The sequence below is a fragment of the Saimiri boliviensis genome, chromosome 17 (genome assembly GCF_048565385.1).
Source record: "Saimiri boliviensis isolate mSaiBol1 chromosome 17, mSaiBol1.pri, whole genome shotgun sequence".
NCBI lineage: Eukaryota > Metazoa > Chordata > Mammalia > Primates > Cebidae > Saimiri > Saimiri boliviensis.
This window is the reverse complement of record NC_133465.1, coordinates 59,552,020-59,569,391: the sequence shown is the minus strand read 5'-3', so window position 1 is coordinate 59,569,391 and position 17,372 is coordinate 59,552,020.

Here is a 17,372-nt window from a genome sequence, read left to right as displayed (position 1 = left end):
GAAAATTGTTGGGAAGTTAGAATAAAGTGTAAAAGCTCAGGGCATTGGCCATCTGGTAGGGTAGGGCTTCTAACGATGAAGAAAGGCTAAAAATGAAAGTTGATTAGCAATTTTTAAAAAGCCAAAATTTGGCCCAATGACAGCTCTAAAGGCAATTTTCTGTCAAACTTATCTGGCTATCTAAAGTCATTTAAATGAAAAGGCTGATGGTATTTTCAATGAAAAAAATTTCCTTTTAAGACAAATATATAGCTACCTCGGCAACAGCTGAATTTTATTAAGAAAGTTCCAAAAATACCAGGTTGGTGCAAAAGTAATTGAGGTGTTGCCACTGATAGATGCTTACCTTTAAAGTCCGCATGTTCAAGTTGATTCTTTCTCTCCTTTGGGCACATGGACGAATAAAGGCCAAGAAAATCAAAAGAAATGATAAAATGAGAAATAGACAAACAAACTTTTGTTCATTCAGATTCAAAAAAATCTCTTGAACTGGTTTCAAAATATTTGATTCAGAAAACCTAAACCATGTTTGTCAACTGCATTCTTGTTCTCATTTAAAAAAAAAGAAAAGGAAAAAAAAAAGGGGGGCCTCCCATCTTCCCATGAGTGTAATGGTGGAAATTCAACCCGTATGTTTTCTGATTCATTTACACTTAGCTCATCAAAATGTTTTGTAAGAGCTGAGCTCTTTGGTGGCCAAAGATGCTTTGTGGTCCTTTTCCTTTGAAACAGAAATATTGTGGTTTATCATCAGCTTAGACAAATTCAAAAGAAGGTTGAGGAACACTCCTAAATTTATTATCTCACAGGCTGGAGTGAGTTATAAGCTCAGAAAATCTGTTTTCCTAAACTGGCTTCCTCTATCTGATAATTTATCATAATGTTTCAAGTCTACCTGTTTAGTGCTGATCTCATTTTCACCATTCACATTAGTACCAATGCTCTCACTGAGGAGGACAAACCAAATAGCAAAGGATCAAAGTCTCAGAAACAATCCAGGAAAGAAAGGAGGAGGCTTTGTGCAAAGAGTTCTGATAAATTTTGGAGGGATATGAATGTTCTGGAGCATAGTATGATTCTGTAGTCAGATTTCAAAGGTAAAGAGCGTGTCTTTTATTCATCAAAACTCAGATGAAATAGCTGGGCTTTTCATTACATTTTGGGGCCCAGACTTAATGCCAAAACAAAATCTGCATTTATCAAAAGAATAAGAGAAATTTTTCCTTTGTTTTATGTAACTAATCTGTGGCCCTATCTAGTGAGGTGAACAGCTTTTACTAATAACATATCAAGGGCAGATTTTAGGGAAATGCAAGCAGTCTGAACAGAAATCACTCCACATATAGAAACAATAAAGAACATAGTTGAGCAATGGTACATAACTGAGCAAACTCAGGTTATGAGATGCCATACACATGATTTTTCTATGCAGTATATGCCACTGTAAATTACATCAAAATAGTTATGATGAATTAATTTATATTATAGGTTTGTCTCGTAATATCAACCTAAAGTCAGAAAAGCTTAACAGGTAGACAAAATCACTAGTGATGTAATTTTTGACTTCTTTTATGTTACCGTACATCCAAGATATGCAATGCTCTTAATCCTACATTCTCAAAAATCGTAATCTCTGATCTCAAATTGCTACATTTTATTATTTTTCAAGCCTAACATTGTATGCAAGTTCCCATCCCACATCTTCAGGAAACTCTCAGTAATATCAGATAAAAGAGTTCTTTGGCTTTGGACTGCATCAACAAAAGTAGGCTTCTTCAAAGCTGGTCACGTGACTTTCTTTGGTCTTCTTCCCACAAACTAATTTTCTTTGCTCCAGTGATAAATAAAGCTAAACCCAAAGTTTCATAACAAGAAAAATCAGATGATGAAAGTTATCTTCTCATCCTAGGTATATTGTCTCAATTTGGTGAGGATCACTTGGGAGAGCCAGTGATGTTTGAAATTGTTTTTAAAACATCACCCACATAGAAATCAGGACTTAAGTGGCATTAATCTACTGGAATTCAAGCACTATTTGTTTTGTTCATTAGAGTACCTATAGAATGTAGAACAGTGCTGCTATGGTTTGAGTTTTTCACCTCCAAATTTCATGTTGAAATTTGATCCCCAATGTGGAGGTGTTGGGAGATAGGGCCTAATTGGAGTTGTTTGGGTCATGAGGGTAAATCACTCAGGAATAAATTAACATTCTCCTATGGGAGCAAGTGAGTTCCCACTCTCATGCAACTGGATTAGGTACTGGAGAGAAAGCTGTTATAAAAGTTGAGTTCAGCTTCCAAAACTCTTGCTTTCTCTATCACCATGTGATCTCTTTGCACACCTGCTCACTTTATTGCCTCTACATCATGCTTTGACCCAACAACATGTGGCCCTCTCCAGAAGCTGGCCAGATGTGGTGCTATGCTCTTGAACTATTGCAGCCTGCAGATTCATAAGCTAAATAAACCTCTTTTCTTTGTAGATTACTTAGCCTCAGGCATTTTCTTACAGCAACATAAAACAGACTAAGACAAGTGCCTAGCTTTGAGTAGGTGTTCAATAAATACTTGTGACATAACCAAATTAATTCTAAGGGAAACTCCAAAGAGATCAAAAGCTCAGTACCCACGTTGACCTTAGAGCTTAAACCTCTTTTCTCATTATAATTTCTACCACCAGCATCTGACCATGAGTGTCCTGGATTTGACCCATCCTCATCAGCCCTCTTCCTTTTTGGGTGGTAAATGACAATGAGATTCTTGCCATTCCATGCTATTTCAGCTATATTCTCTCAGGAATGCGTCTTGGATCTTGTCATCATCTCAAATTATTTTACTTTCAAAATCCTCATTCATGAGTTCCTTTCCTCCCAACTGGCTTTTTCAGTCACTTCTACTATGTCAGCTTTTCAACTTCATCAGGACCTCTAGTACCCTGGACCACCTGCATTTCCAAATCCATCCATCCCTTTATTCAGTTCCTTCTATATACAGCTTAAACTCCTACTTTCTGTTTTATTTTTGCCTGCTGCCAAGCAACCAAGAGATGTTAGAAATAATACTACACGATAGGGCAAATATAATCCATTAAAAATATATGATCACCCAATTTAAATGGACCCATAACCTTGCCCAGTGAATCTACTACACTCTTGCTACTGGAAATGTGACCTAAAGACCAACAACACTGGTATTACATGGGAACTCAATAGAAATGAAGACTCTTGGGTTTCATTTCAGATCTACTAAATCAGGATAGAAATTTTAAACAAGACCTCAGCTGATTCACATGCATAGGAAAGGTTCAAAGCACTATACTAGACCATCTATTATCTTTTTCTCTTATGTAATCTTATATCTCAGCTGGATTCTTCTCATAGAAAGCAGACATGCTCAATGCCTATAACTATACATTTTCCTTGAATTACAGTTCTTCCTCTTCTGTCATTTATGGCTAGCTTACTCAAAAGAGATACATGTCATCACTGCCACCATTTCTTCCTCTAACACTCCTCTAAAGCAAATTCCTGTCTGGCTCCAATTCTTATCACTTTATGAAAACAGCTTTTGATAAGTTTGCTGGTAACATCCATGTCACAAAACCTAATGCATGTTTATCAGTTTTTATCTTACTTGATCTCTGATGAGCATTTTGATATTAACATTTCCTTCCTTTTTTAACAGGTGTCTTCCCTTCACTGCTACATCACTTTTGTTTTCTTTCTACCCATGTAGTCATACTTTTTCTCTGCCTCTTCAATAGGCTCACTGCCAGCCACTCAACATTGCATTTTAATATCTAGCAGCGTCCTTGCCACCAATTAGTAACTCAGTAAACAATTATTGGATGTATGAATGAATGAATGTATTCCGTATTGAAGAGGTACCTATTGCACTCCACAGGCAAAACTTCTATTTACTATTTGTTTCTACTACTCAGTTTGAAATATACCCCTCTACTGTTGTGTATGAACCTTAAATCTTCTGTATTTCTTAAAATTAGGTATTACATTTCTTTTTTTATTGCATTTTAGGTTTTGGGGTACATGTGAAGAACATGCAAGATTGTTGCATAGGTACACACATGGCAGTGTGGTATTCTGCCTTCCGTCCCCTTGCCTGTGTCTGTCCTTTCTCCCCATGCTATCTCTTCCCACCTCCCAACCCCCCGTCCCTCCCCCATTTCCCCACAATGGACCCCAGTGTGTAGTGCTCCCCTCCCTGTGTCCATGTGTTCTCATCGTTCAACACCCGCCTATGAGTGAGAATATTCGGTGTTTGATTTTCTGCTCTTGTGTCGTTTGCTGAGAATGATGGTTTCCAGGTTCATCCATGTCCCTACAAAGGACGTGAACTCATTGTTTTTGATGGCTGCATAATATTCCATGGTGTATATGTACCACATTTTCCCTATCCAGTCTATCATCGTTGGGCATTTGAGTTGGTTCTAGGTCTTTGCTATCGTGAACAGTGCTGCAATGAACATTCGTGTGCATGTGTCCTTATAGTAGAATGCTTTATAATCCTTTGGATATATACCCAGTAATGGGATTGCTGGGTCAAATGGGATTTCTATTTTTAGGTCATTGAGGAATCACCACCCTGTCTTCCACAATGGTTGAATTAATTTACATTCCCACCAACAGTGCAAAAGTGTTCCTATTTCTCCACATCCTCTCCAGAATCTGCTGTTTCCAGATTTTTTAATGATTGCCATTCTAACTGGAGTGAGATGGTATCTCAATGTGGTTTTGATTTGCATTTCTCTAATGACCAATGATGATGAGCATTTTTTCATACGTTTGTTGGCCTCTTGTATGTCTTCTTTTGCAAAGTATCTGTTCATATCCTTTGCCCATTTTTGAATGGGCTTGTTTGTTTTTTTCTTGCAGATCTGTTTTAGTTCTTTGTAAATTCTGGATATCAGCCCCTTGTCAGATGGGTAGACTGCAAAATTTTTTTCCCATTCTGTTGGTTGCTGATTCACTCTACTGACTGTTTCTTTTGCCGTGCAGAAGCTGTGGAGTTTGATTAGGTCCCATTTGTCTATTTTGGCTTTTGTTGCCATTGCTTTTGGCGTTTTGGTCATGAAGTCCTTGCCTACGCCTATGTCCTTAATGGTTTTGCCTAGATTTTCTTCTAGAGTTTTTATGGAGTTAGGTCTGATGTTTAAGTCTTTAATCCATCTGGAGTTAATTTTGGTGTAAGGTGTCAGGAAGGGGTCCTGTTTCTGCTTTCTGCACATGGCTAGTCAGTTTTCCCAACACCATTTTTTAAACAGGGAATCCTTTCCCCATTGCTTGTTTTTGTCAGGTTTGTCGAAGATCAGATGGTTGTGGGTATGTTGTATTTCCTCTAAGGCCTCTGTTCTGTTCCATTGGTCTATATCTCTGTTTTGGTACCAGTACCATGCTGTTTTGATTACTGTAGCCTTGTAGTATAGTTTGAAGTCCGGTAGTGTGATGCCTCCTGCTTTGTTCTTTCTGCTTAGAATTGACTTGGCTATGCGGGCTCTCTTTTGGTTCCATATGAAGTTTAAGGTGGTTTTTTCCAGTTCTGTGAAGAAGGTCATTGGTAGTTTGATGGGAATAGCGTTGAATTTGTAAATTACTTTGGGTAGTGTGTCCATTTTCACGATGTTGATTCTTCCTAACCATGAACATGGATTGTTTCTCCATCTGTTTGTGTCCTCTCTTATTTCATTGAGCAGTGGCTTGTAGTTCTCCTTGAAGAGGTCCTTTACATTCCCTGTTAGTTGTATTCCTAGGTATTTTATTCTCTTTGTAGCAATTGTGAATGGCAGTTCATTCTTGATTTGGCTCTCTTTAAGTCTGTTACTGGTGTATAGGAATGCTTGTGATTTTTGCATGTTGATTTTGTATCCTGAGACTTTGCTGAAGTTGTTTATCAGTTTCAGGAGATTTTGGGCTGAGATGATGGAGTCTTCCAGATATACAATCATGTCATCTGCAAATAGAGACAATTTGATTTCCTCCTTTCCAATTTGAATACCCTTTATTTCTTTTTCTTGCCTGATTGCTCTGGCTAGAACTTCCAGTATTATATTGAATAGAAGTGGTGAGAGAGGGCATCCTTGTCTAGTGCCAGATTTCAAAGGGAATGCTTCCAGTTTTTGCCCATTCAGCATGATATTGGCTGTTGATTTGTCGTAAATAGCTTTTATTGTTTTGAGATACGTTCCGTCAATACCTAGTTTATTGAGAGTTTTTAGCATAAAGGGCTGTTGAATTTTGTCAAACGCCTTCTCTGCATCAGTTGAGATAATCATGTGGTTTTTGTCTTTTGTTCTGTTTATGTGGTGAATTATGTTTATGGACTTGCGTATGTTGAACCAGCCTTGCATCCCTGGGATGAGTCCTACTTGATCATGGTGGATGAGCTTTATGATATGCTGTTGTAATCAGTTTGCCAGTATTTTATCGAAGATTTTTGCATCTATGTTCATCATGGATATCGGCCTGAAATTTTCTTTTCTTGTTGAGTCTTTGCTGTGTTTTGGTGTCAGGATGATGTTTGTCTCATAAAATGATTTAGGAAGGATTCCCTCTTTTTGGATTGTCTGGAATAGTTTCAGAAGGAATGGTATCAGCTCCTCTTTGTATGTCTGGTAGAATTCGGCTGTGAACCCATCTGGACCTGGGCTTTTTTTGGGTGGTAGGCTCTTTATTGCTGCCTCGACTTCAGACCTTGTTATTGGTCTATTCAGGGTTTTGGCTTCATCCGGGTTTAGGCTTGGGAGGATGCAGGTGTCCAGGAATTTATCCATTTCTTCCAGGTTTACTAGTTTATGTGCATAGAGTTGTTTGTAATGATCTCTGATGATGGTTTGGATTTCTGTGGAATCTGTGGTGATATCCCCTTTATCGTTTTTTATTGCATCAATTTGGTTATTCTCTCTTTTCTTTTTTATTAATCTGGCTAGTGGTCTGTCTATTTTGTTGATCTTTTCGAAAAACCAGCTCCTGGATTTATTGGTTTTTTTGAAGAGTTTTTTGTGTCTCTATTTCCTTCAGTTCTGCTCTGATCTTAGTTATTTCCTGTCTTCTGCTAGGTTTTGAGTTTTTTTGATCTTGTTCCTCTAGCTCTTTCAATTTTGATGATAGGGTGTCAATTTTAGATCTCTCCTTTCTTCTCATGTAGTCACTCATTGCTATATATTTTCCTCTAGAGACTGCTTTAAATGTGTCCCAGAGATTCTGGTATGTTGTGTCTTTGTTCTCGTTGGTTTCGAAGAACATCTTTATTTCTGCCTTCATTTCATTGTTTATCCAGTCAACATTCAGGAGCAAGTTGTTCAGTTTCCATGAAGCTGTGTGGTTCTGAGTTAGTTTCTGCATTCTGAGTTCTAACTCAATTGCACTGTGGTCTGAGAGACTGTTTGTTATGATTTCCATTCTTTTGCATTTGCTGGGGAGTGATTTATTGCCAATTATGTGGTCAATTTTAGAGTAGGTGTGAGGTGGTGCTGAGAAGAATGTATATTCTGTGGATTTGGGGTGGAGAGTTCTGTAAATGTCTATTAGGTTTACTTGTTCCAGGTCTGAGTTCAGGTCCTGGATATCCTTGTTGATTTTCTGTCTGGTTGATCTGTCTAATATTGACAATGGGGTGTTAAAGTCTCCCACTATTATTGTGTGGGAGTCTAAGTCTCTTTGTAAGTCATTAAGAACTTGCCTTATGTATCTGGGTGCTCCTGTATTGGGTGCGTATATATTTAGGATCGTTAGCTCTTCTTGTTGCAGTGACCCTTTTACCATTATGTAATGTTCTTCTTTGCCTGTTTTGATCTTTGTTGCTTTAAAGTCTATTTTATCAGAGATGAGAATTGCAACTCCTGCTTTTTTTTGCTCTCCATTTGCTTGGTAGATCTTCCTCCATCCCTTTATTTTGAGCCTTTGTGTATCCTTGCATGTGAGATGGGTTTCCTGGATACAGCACACTGATGGGTTTTGGCTTTTTATCCTATTTGCCAGTCTGTGTCTTTTGATTGGGGCATTTAGTCCATTGACATTTAGGGATAGTATTGTTATGTGTGAATTTGATACTGTCATTTTGATGCTACCTGGCTGTTTTGTTGGTTAGTTGATGCAGATTCTTGATTGTATTGATGGTCTTTTACCATTTGGTGTGTTTTTGGAGTGGCTGGTACTGGTTGTTCCTTTATATGTGTAGAGCCTCTTTCAGGAGTTCTGGTAGAGCAGGTTTGGTGGTGATGAAATCTCTGAGTACTTGCTTGTTCACAAAGGATTTGATTTTTCTTTCACTTATGAAGCTTAGTTTGGCTGGATAGGAGATTCTGGGTTGAAAGTTCTTTTCTTTAAGGATGTTGAATACTGGCCCCCAGTCTCTTCTGGCTTGTAGGGTTTCTGCTGAGAGATCTGCTGTGAGTCTAATGGGCTTCTCTTTGTGGGTAACCCGACCTTTCTCTCTGGCTGCCCTTAGCATTTTCTCTTTCATTTCAACCCTGGTGAATCTGACGATTATGTGCCTTGGGGTTGCTCTTCTTGAGGAATATCTTTGTGGTGTTCTCTGTATTTCCTGTATTTGAATATTGGCCTGCCTTGCTAGGTTGGGGAAGTTTTCCTGGATAATATCCTGAAGAATATTTTCCAGCTTGGATTCATTCTCTTCATCACATTCAGGTACACCTATCAAACATATATTAGGTCTTTTCACATAGTCCCACATTTCTTGAAGATTTTTTCATTCCTTTTTGTGCTTTTTTCTCTGTTCTTGCCTTCTCTTTTTATTTCATTGAGTTGATCTTCGAGCTCTGATATCCTTTCTTCTGCTTGGTCAATTTGGCTGTTGAAGATTGTGCATGCTTCACGAAGTTCTCGTGTTGTGTTTTTCAGCTCTATCAATTCACTTATATTCCTCTCTATGCTGTCCATTCTCGTTAGCATTTCGTCCAATCTTTTTTCAAGGTTCCTAGTTTCTTTGCGTTGGGTTAGAACGTGTTCTTTTAGCTCACTGTAGTTTCTTACTACCCACCTTCTGACGTCTGATTCTGTCATTTCATCACCCTCCTGCTCCTTCCGGTCTTGTTCCCTTGCTGGTGAGGAGTTGTGATCCCTTTTAGGAGGAGAGGTGTTCTGGTTTCGGGAGCTTTCATCCTTTTTGCACTGGTTTCTTCCCGTTTTTGTGGGTTTATCCACCTGTTGTCTTTGTAGTCACTGTCTTTCAGATTGGGTCTCTGAGTGAGCTTCTAGTTCGTGGATGCTGAAGTTACTTCTTTTTTATTTATTTATTTTTTTTAAGCTTTCCTTCTAACAGTCTGGCCCCTCTGCTGTAGGACTGCTGAGGTCCTCTCCAGGCCCTGCTTGCCTGGGGATCACCTGCAGCAGCTGCAGAAGAGTAAGGGTTGCTACCAGTTTCCTCTTCCTCTATCTTTGTCCCAGAAGGATGCTCGCCAACTGTCAGTCCGTTCTCTCCTTTATGAGGTGAGTCTTTGGATCCTCTGCACTTTTACTAGGAGCTGAAGTCCTGAGCTGTTCTTAGGCGGCCATCTTCCTACATTTCTTTTTTTTTTTTTTTTTTTTTTAACACACACACACACATACACACACACACACACACACAGATTTTTTTATTGCATTTTAGGTTTGGGGGTACATGTGAAGAACATGTAAGATTGTTGGATAGGTACATATATGGCAGTGTGGTTTGCTGCCTTCCTCCCCATCACTTATATCTGGCATTTCTCCCCAAGTTATCCCTCCCCAACTACCCACCCACCACTGTCCCCCCGCCGAGTTTCCCCACACAGACCCCAGTGTGTGATGCTCCCCTCCCTGTGTCCATGTGTTATTATTCAACACCCCCGCCTGTGAGTGAGAACATGCAGTGTTTGATTTTCTGTTCTTGTGTCAGTTTGCTGAAAATGATGGTTTCCAGGGTCATCTATGTCCCTACAAAGGACACGAACTCATCATTTATTATGGCTGCATAGTATTCCATGGTGTATTTGTGCCACATTATCGATGGGCATTTGGGTTGGTTCCAGGTGTTTGCTGTTGTAAACAGTGCTGCAATGAACATTTGTGTGCATGTCTCCTTATAATACAATGATTTATAATTCTTCAAATATATACCCCGTAATGGGATTCCTGGGTCAAATGGAATTTCTATGTCTAGGTCCTTGAGGAATTGCCACACTGTCTTCCACAAAGGTTGAACTAATTTACACTCCCACCAACAGTGTAAAAGTGTTCCTATTTCTCCACATCCTCTCCAGCATCTGTTGTCTCCAGATTTTTTAATGCCATTCTAACTGGCGTAAGATGGTATCTCAGTGTGGTTTTGATTTGCATTTCTCTCATGACCAGTGACTATGAGCATTTTTTCATATGTTTGTTGGCCTCATATATATATCTTCTTTTGTAAAGTGCCTGTTCATATCCTTCACCCACTTTTGAATGGGTTTGTTTGTTTTTATCTTATAAATCTATTTTAGTTCTTGTAGATTCTGGGTATTAGCCATTTGTCAGATGGGTAGATTGCAAAAATTATTTCCCATTCTGTTGGTTGCTGATTCACGCTAATGATTGTTTCTTTTGCTGTGCAGAAGCTCTGGAGTTTAATTAGGTCCCATTTGTCTATTTTGCCTTTTGTTGCCAATGCTTTTGGTGTTTTAATCACGAAGTCCTTGCCTATGCATATGTACTTCATGCTTTTGCCTAGATTTGCTTATAGGCTTTTTATGGTGTTAGGTCTTTTGTTTACGCCTTTAATCAATCTGGAGTTAATTTTAGTGTAAGGTGTCAGGAAGGGGTCCAGTTTCTGCTTTCTGCACATGGCTAGCTAGTTATCCCAACACCATTTATTAAACAGGGAATCCTTTCCCCATTGCTTGTTTTTATCAGGTTTGTCAAAGATCAGATGACTGTAGATGTGTGGCATTGCCTCTGAGGCCTCTGTTCTGTTTGATCAGTCTATATCTCTGTTTTGGTACCAGTACCATGCTGTTTTGATTACTGTAGCCTTGAAGTATAGCTTGAAGTCAGGTAGTGTGATGCCTCCAGCTTTGTTCTTTTTGCTTAGAATTGACTTGGCTATGCAGGCTCTCTTTTGGTTCCATATGAAGTTTAAGGTGGTTTTTTCCAGTTCTGTGAAGAAGGTCATTGGTAGCTTGATGGGGATAGCTTTGAATCTGCAAATTACTTTGGGCAATATGACCATTTTCATGATATTGATTCTTCCTAACCATGAGCATGAAATGTTTCTCCATTTGTTTGTGTCCTTATTTCATTGAGCAGTGGTTTGTAGTTCTCTTTGAAGAGGTCTTTTATGTTCTTTGTTAGTTGTATTCCTAGGTATTTTATTCTCTTTTTAGCAATTGTGAATGGCAGTTCATTCTTGATTTGGCTCTCTTTAAGTCTGTTACTGGTGTATAGGAATGCTTGTGATTTTTGCATGTTGATTTTGTATCCTGAGACGTTGCTGAAGTTGCATATCCATTTCAGGAGATTTTGGGATGAAACTATGGGGTCTTCTAAATATAGAATCATGTCACCTGCAAATAAAGACAATTTGAAATCTTCCTTTCCTAAATGAATACCCTTTATTTCTTTTTCTTGCCTGATTGCTCTAGCTAGAACTTCCAATACTAATTGAATAGGAGAGAAAGGGTATCCTTGTCTAATGCCAGATTTCAAAGGGAATGCTTCCAGTTTTGCCCATTCATTATGATATTGGCTGTGGGTTTGTTGTAAATAGCTTTTATTACTTTGAGATACGTTCCATCAATACCTAGTGTATTGATAGTTTTTAGCATAAAAGGCTGTTGAATTTTGTCCAAGGCCTTTTCTGCATCTATCGAGATAATCATGTGGTTTTTGTCTTTGGTTCTGTTTATGTGGTGAATTACGTTTATAGACTTGGGTATGTTGAACCAGCCTTGCATCCCCAGGATGAAGCCTCCTTGATCGTGATGGATAAGCTTTTTGATGTGCTGTTGCAATCTGTTTGCCAGTATTTTATTGAAGATTTTGGCATCTATGTTCATCATGGATATTGGCCTGAAGTTTTCTTTTCTTGTTGAGTCTCTGCTGGGTTTTGGTGTCAGGATGATGTTGGTCTTATAAAATGATTTGGGAAGGATTCCCTCTTTTTGGATTGTTTGTAATGATTTCAGAAGGAATGGTACCAGCTCCTCTTCGTATGTCTGGTAGAATTCAGCTGTGAACCCATATGGACCTGGGCTTTTTTGGGGGGGTAGGCTGTTAATAGCTGCCTCAACTTCAGCCCTTGTTATTGGTCTATTCAGGGTTTTGAATTCTTCCTGGTTTAGGTTTAGGAGGATACAAGTGTCTAGGAATTTATCTGTTTCTTCCAGGTTTACTGGTTTATGTGTATCTAGCTGTTGGTAATAATCTCTGATGATGGTTTGTACTTCTGTTGGATATGTGGTGATATCCCCTTTATCATTTTTTATTGCATCTATTTGATTATTCTATCTCTTCTTTTTTATTAATCTGGCTAGTGGTCTGTTTTGTTGATCTTTTAAAAAAAACCAGCTCCTGGATTCATTGATATTTTTGAAGGGTTTGTTGTGTTTCTATCTCCTTCAGTTCTGCTCTGATCTTAGTTATTGTTGTCTTCTGCTAGGTTTTGAGTTTTCTTTTTATTTTGTTCCTCAAGCTCTTTCAATTTTGATGATAGGGTATCATTTTTAGGTCTTTCCTTGCTTCTCATGTGGGCATTTATTGCTATATATTTTCCTCAGAAACTGCTTTAAATATGTCCCAGAGATTCTGGTATGTTGTTTCTTTGTTCTCATTGGTTTTGAAGAGCATCTTTATATCTGCCTTCATTTCATTGTTTATCCAGTCAACATTCAAGAGCCAGCTTTTCAGTTTCCACAAAGCTGTGCAGTTGTGAGTTAGTTTCTGCATTCTGAGTTCTAACTTGATTGCACTGTGCTCTGAGAGACTGTTATGATTTCCATTCTTTTGCATTTGCTGAGGAGTGATTTACTTCCGATTATGTAGTCAGTTTTAGAGTAGGTGTGAGGTGGTGCTGAGAACAATGTATATTCTGTGAATTTGGGGTGGAGAGTTCTGTAAATGTCTATTAGGCTTGCTTGGTCCATGTCTGACTTCAAGTCCTGGATATCCTTGTTAATTTTCTGTCTCATTGCTCTGTCTAATATTGACAGTGGAATGTTAAAGTCTCCCACTATTATTGTGTGGGAGTCTAAGTCTCTTTGTAAGTCATTAAGAACTTGCCTTATGTATCTGAGTGTTCCTTTATTGGGTGTGTATATATTTAGGATTGTTAGCTCTTCTTGTTGCATTGATCCTTTTATCATTATGTAATGTCTTTCTTTGTCTCTTTTGATCTTTGTTGATTTAAAGTCTGTTTTATCTCAGATTAGAATTGCAACTCCTGCTTTTTTTTTTTTTTTTTTTTTTTTTTTTTTTTTTGCCCTCCGTTTGTATGGCAAATCTTCCTCCACCCATTTATTTTGAGCCTTTGTGTATGATTTCATGTGAGATGGGTTGCCTGAATACATCACACAGATGAGTTTTGGCTTTTTATCCAATTTGCCAGTCTATGTCTTTTGATAGGGGCATTTAGACATTTACATTTAGGGTTAATATTGTTATGTGTGAATTTGATCCTGCCATTTGGATGCTAGCTGGTTTTATTGCCCGTTAGTTGATGCAGTTTCTTCATTGTGTTGATACTCTTTACCACTTGGTATGTTTTTCGAGTGGTTGGTACTGGTCATTCCTTTCTATGTTTAGTGCTTTTTTCAGGAGTTCTTGTAAAGCCGACCTGATGGTGAGGAAATCTCTAAGTAATTACTCGTTCATAAAGGATTTTGTTTCTCCTTAGCTTATGAAACTTAGTTTCGCTGGATATGAAATTCTGGGTTGAAAGTTCTTTTCTTTAAGGATGTTGAATATTGGCCACCACTCTCTTCTGGCTTGTAGGGTTTTTGCTGAGAAATCCACTCTGAGTCTGATGGGCTTCCCTTTGTGGGTGACCTGACCTTTCTCTCTGGCTGCCCTTGGCATTTTCTCCTTCATTTCCACCCTGGTGAATCTGATGCTTATGTGACTTGGGGTTGCTCTTCTTGAGGAATATCTTTGTGGTGTTCTTTGTATTTCCTGGACCCAAATATTGGCCTGCCTTGCTAGGTTGGGGAATTTTTCCTGTATAATATCCTGAAGTGTATTTTCCAGCTTGGAATCATTCTCTCTGTCACATTTAGGTACACCTATCAAACGTATATTAGGTCTTTTCACATTATCCCATACTTCTTGGAGGCTTTTTTCATTTCTTTTCACCCTTTTTTCTCTAATCTTGCCTTCTCATTTTATTACATTGAGTTGATCTTGAACTTCTGATATACTTTCTTCTGCTTGGTCAGTTGGGCTACTGAAACTTGTGTATGCTTTCGAAGTTCTCATGTTGTGTGTTTCAGCTCCAAAAATTCATTTATATTCCTCTCTAAGCTGTTTATTCTCATTAGCATTTCGTCAAACCTTTTTTAAAGTTCTTAGTTTCTTTGCATTGGGTTAGAACATGTTCTTTTAGCCCAGAGAAGTTTCTTATTACCCACCTTCTGAAGCCTGTTTCTGTCAATTCATCAGACTCATTCTCCATCCAGCCTTGTTTCCTTGCTGGTGAGGAGTCATAATCCCTTGGAGAAGGAGAGGCCTTCTGGTTTTGGGTGTTTTCATCTTTTTTGCACTGTTTCTTTCCCATCTTTGTGGATTTATTTACCTGTGGTCTTTGTAATAGGTGACTTTCAGGTGGGTTCTCTGAGTGGATGTCTGTTTGTTGATGATGAAGCTTTTTCTTTCTGTTTCTTAGTTTTCCTTCTAACAGTCAGACTCCTGTGCTGTAGGACTGCTGGAGCTCCATTTAAGACCCTATTTACCTGGGAATCACCTGCAGTGGCTGCAGAACAGTAAGGGTTGCTTCCAGTTTCTTTTTCTGCTATCTTTGTCCCAGAAGGAAACCTGCCAAATGTCAGTCTGAGCTCTCCTTTATGAGGTGACTCTGTTTATACTGGGGTCAGGGAGCTTCTTGAGGAGACAGTCTATCCTTTATAGGAGCTCAAGTGCTAAGCTGTGAGCTCTGTTATTCCATTCAGAGCTGCTGGGCAGGTACATTTAAGTCTGCTGCAGCAGAACTCATAAAAGCCTTTTATTTTTCTCCTAGGTGCTCTGTCCCAGGAAGGTAGGGCTTTATTTATAAGTTTCTGTCATGCTGCTGCCTTTTTTCAGTGATGTCCTGCCCAGCAAGGAGTACATCTAGTCACAGTCTGCCAGCAGAGGCTTTGCTGAGCTGCTGTGGGCTCTACCCAGCTGACATGTGAACTTCCCTGCAGTCCTGTTTATGGGGTATAGTTAGAACTGCCTCGGCCATGGCAGACTCTCTCTGTAATGGCGGGTCACCTCAGCAATGGTGGACTACCTTGGTAGTGTTGGACTGCCTCGATAATAGTGGATGCCCCTCCCCCACAGATCAGGACCATCCTGGGTTCAGCTGTGCTTGCTATGAAACTCTCAATCCAGAGCATTTCAGATTGCTGGTTTTTGGGGAAGTGGTACCAGCCAGGCCTGATCACCTTGCTTCCTACCTCAGACCCCCTTTTTTTCAGTTAAATGGGCAACTCTGTCTCCCAGACATCCCAGTTGCCAGTTGAAAAGGCACCCAGATTTGTGTGAGATTTTGTGCAGAGACCTGCGCCGGCTGAAACAGCCACACTGGGGGCTCATGGTGCTTTTTTGCCTAGGAGTCTCCTGGCCTGGCTCCCTGTTTCAGTACCCTTTTTTTCAGTTGAACAGGTGACTCTGTCTCCCAGGTGTTCCAGTCACCTGTTTAAAAGGTGCCTGGATTTGTATGATTTCCCATGCAGTGGCCTACTGTGCTGGCTGAAACAGCTGTGCTGGAAATTTGTGGCACTTTTTCACCTAGGGATCATCTGGCCTGGCTCTCTGTTTCAGTCCCCTTTTTATCAGTTGAATGGGCAACTCTGTCTCCCAGGCACGCCAGTCACCAGCTAAAACAGCACCCAGACCCGTGTGAGTATTTTGTGTGGTGACACACTGTACTGGCCAAAACAGCTGCACTGACGACCCCTGGGGCTCCTCTGCCCTGGAATCTCCTGGTCTGTGGGCCTGCCATTGCTGAAGCAGTCTGCCATTATGGGGAGAGTCCACCAATACAGAGGCAGGCCACCATTGCCAAGGCAGTACTAACTATACCACTATAAACAGGATTGCAGGGAAGTTCACATGACAGCTGAGCAGAGCCCACAGCAGATCAGCAATGCCTCTGCAAGCAGACTGACTAGGCAGCCTCCTCACTGGGCAGGGCATCCCTGAAAAAAGGCAGCAGCATGACAGAAACTTAAATACCTCACTTCCCAGGACAGAGCACCTGGGGAAAAAAAAAGAGGCTTTTATGAGTCTGCTGCAGCAGACTTAAATGTACATGCCCAGCAGCTCTGAATGGAACAACAGAATGCGCAGCTGAGCACTTGAGCTCCAATAAAGGACAGACTGTCTCCTCAAGCAGCTCCCTGACCCCTCTACAGCCAAAGAGTCACCGCATAAAGGATAGCTCAGATTAACATCTGGCGGGTATCCTTCTGGGACAAAGATAGCAGAAGAAGAAACTGGCAGCAACCCATACTGTTCCGCAGCCACTGCAGGTGATCCCCGGCAAGCAGGGTCTGGAGTGGACCTCCAGCAGTCCTACAGCAGAGGGGCCTGACTATTAGAAGAAAAACTAAGAAACAGAAAGAAATAACTTCATTATCAACAAACAGGACGTCCACTCAGAGAGCCCATCTGAAAGTCACCAATTAGAAAGACCACAGGTAAATAAATCCACAAAGATGGAAAGAAACCAGTGCAAAAAGGTTGAAAACACCCAATTTTTGCCTCTCCTTCTCCATGGGATCATAACTCCTCATGAGCAAGGGAATAAGGCTGGATGGAGAATGAGTCTGATGAATTTACAGAAACAGGTTTCAGAAGGTAGATAATAAGAAAATTCTCTGGGCTAAAAAAACATGTTCTAACCCAATGCAAAGAAACTAAGAACCTTGAGAAAAGGTTTGACGAAATGCTAACAAGAAAATAAAGAGCTTAGAAAGGAACATAAATGAATTTTTAGAGCTGAAAAACACAACACTAGAACTTCACAAAGCATAAGGAAGTTTCATTAGCCGAATTGACAAAGCAGAAGAAAGGATATCAGAGGTCGAAGGTCACCTCAATGAAATAAAATGAGAAGGCACGATTAGAGAAAAAAATAGTAAAAGAAAATGAACAAAGCCTCTGAAAAATATGGGATTATGTGAAAATACTTAATCTATGTTTGATA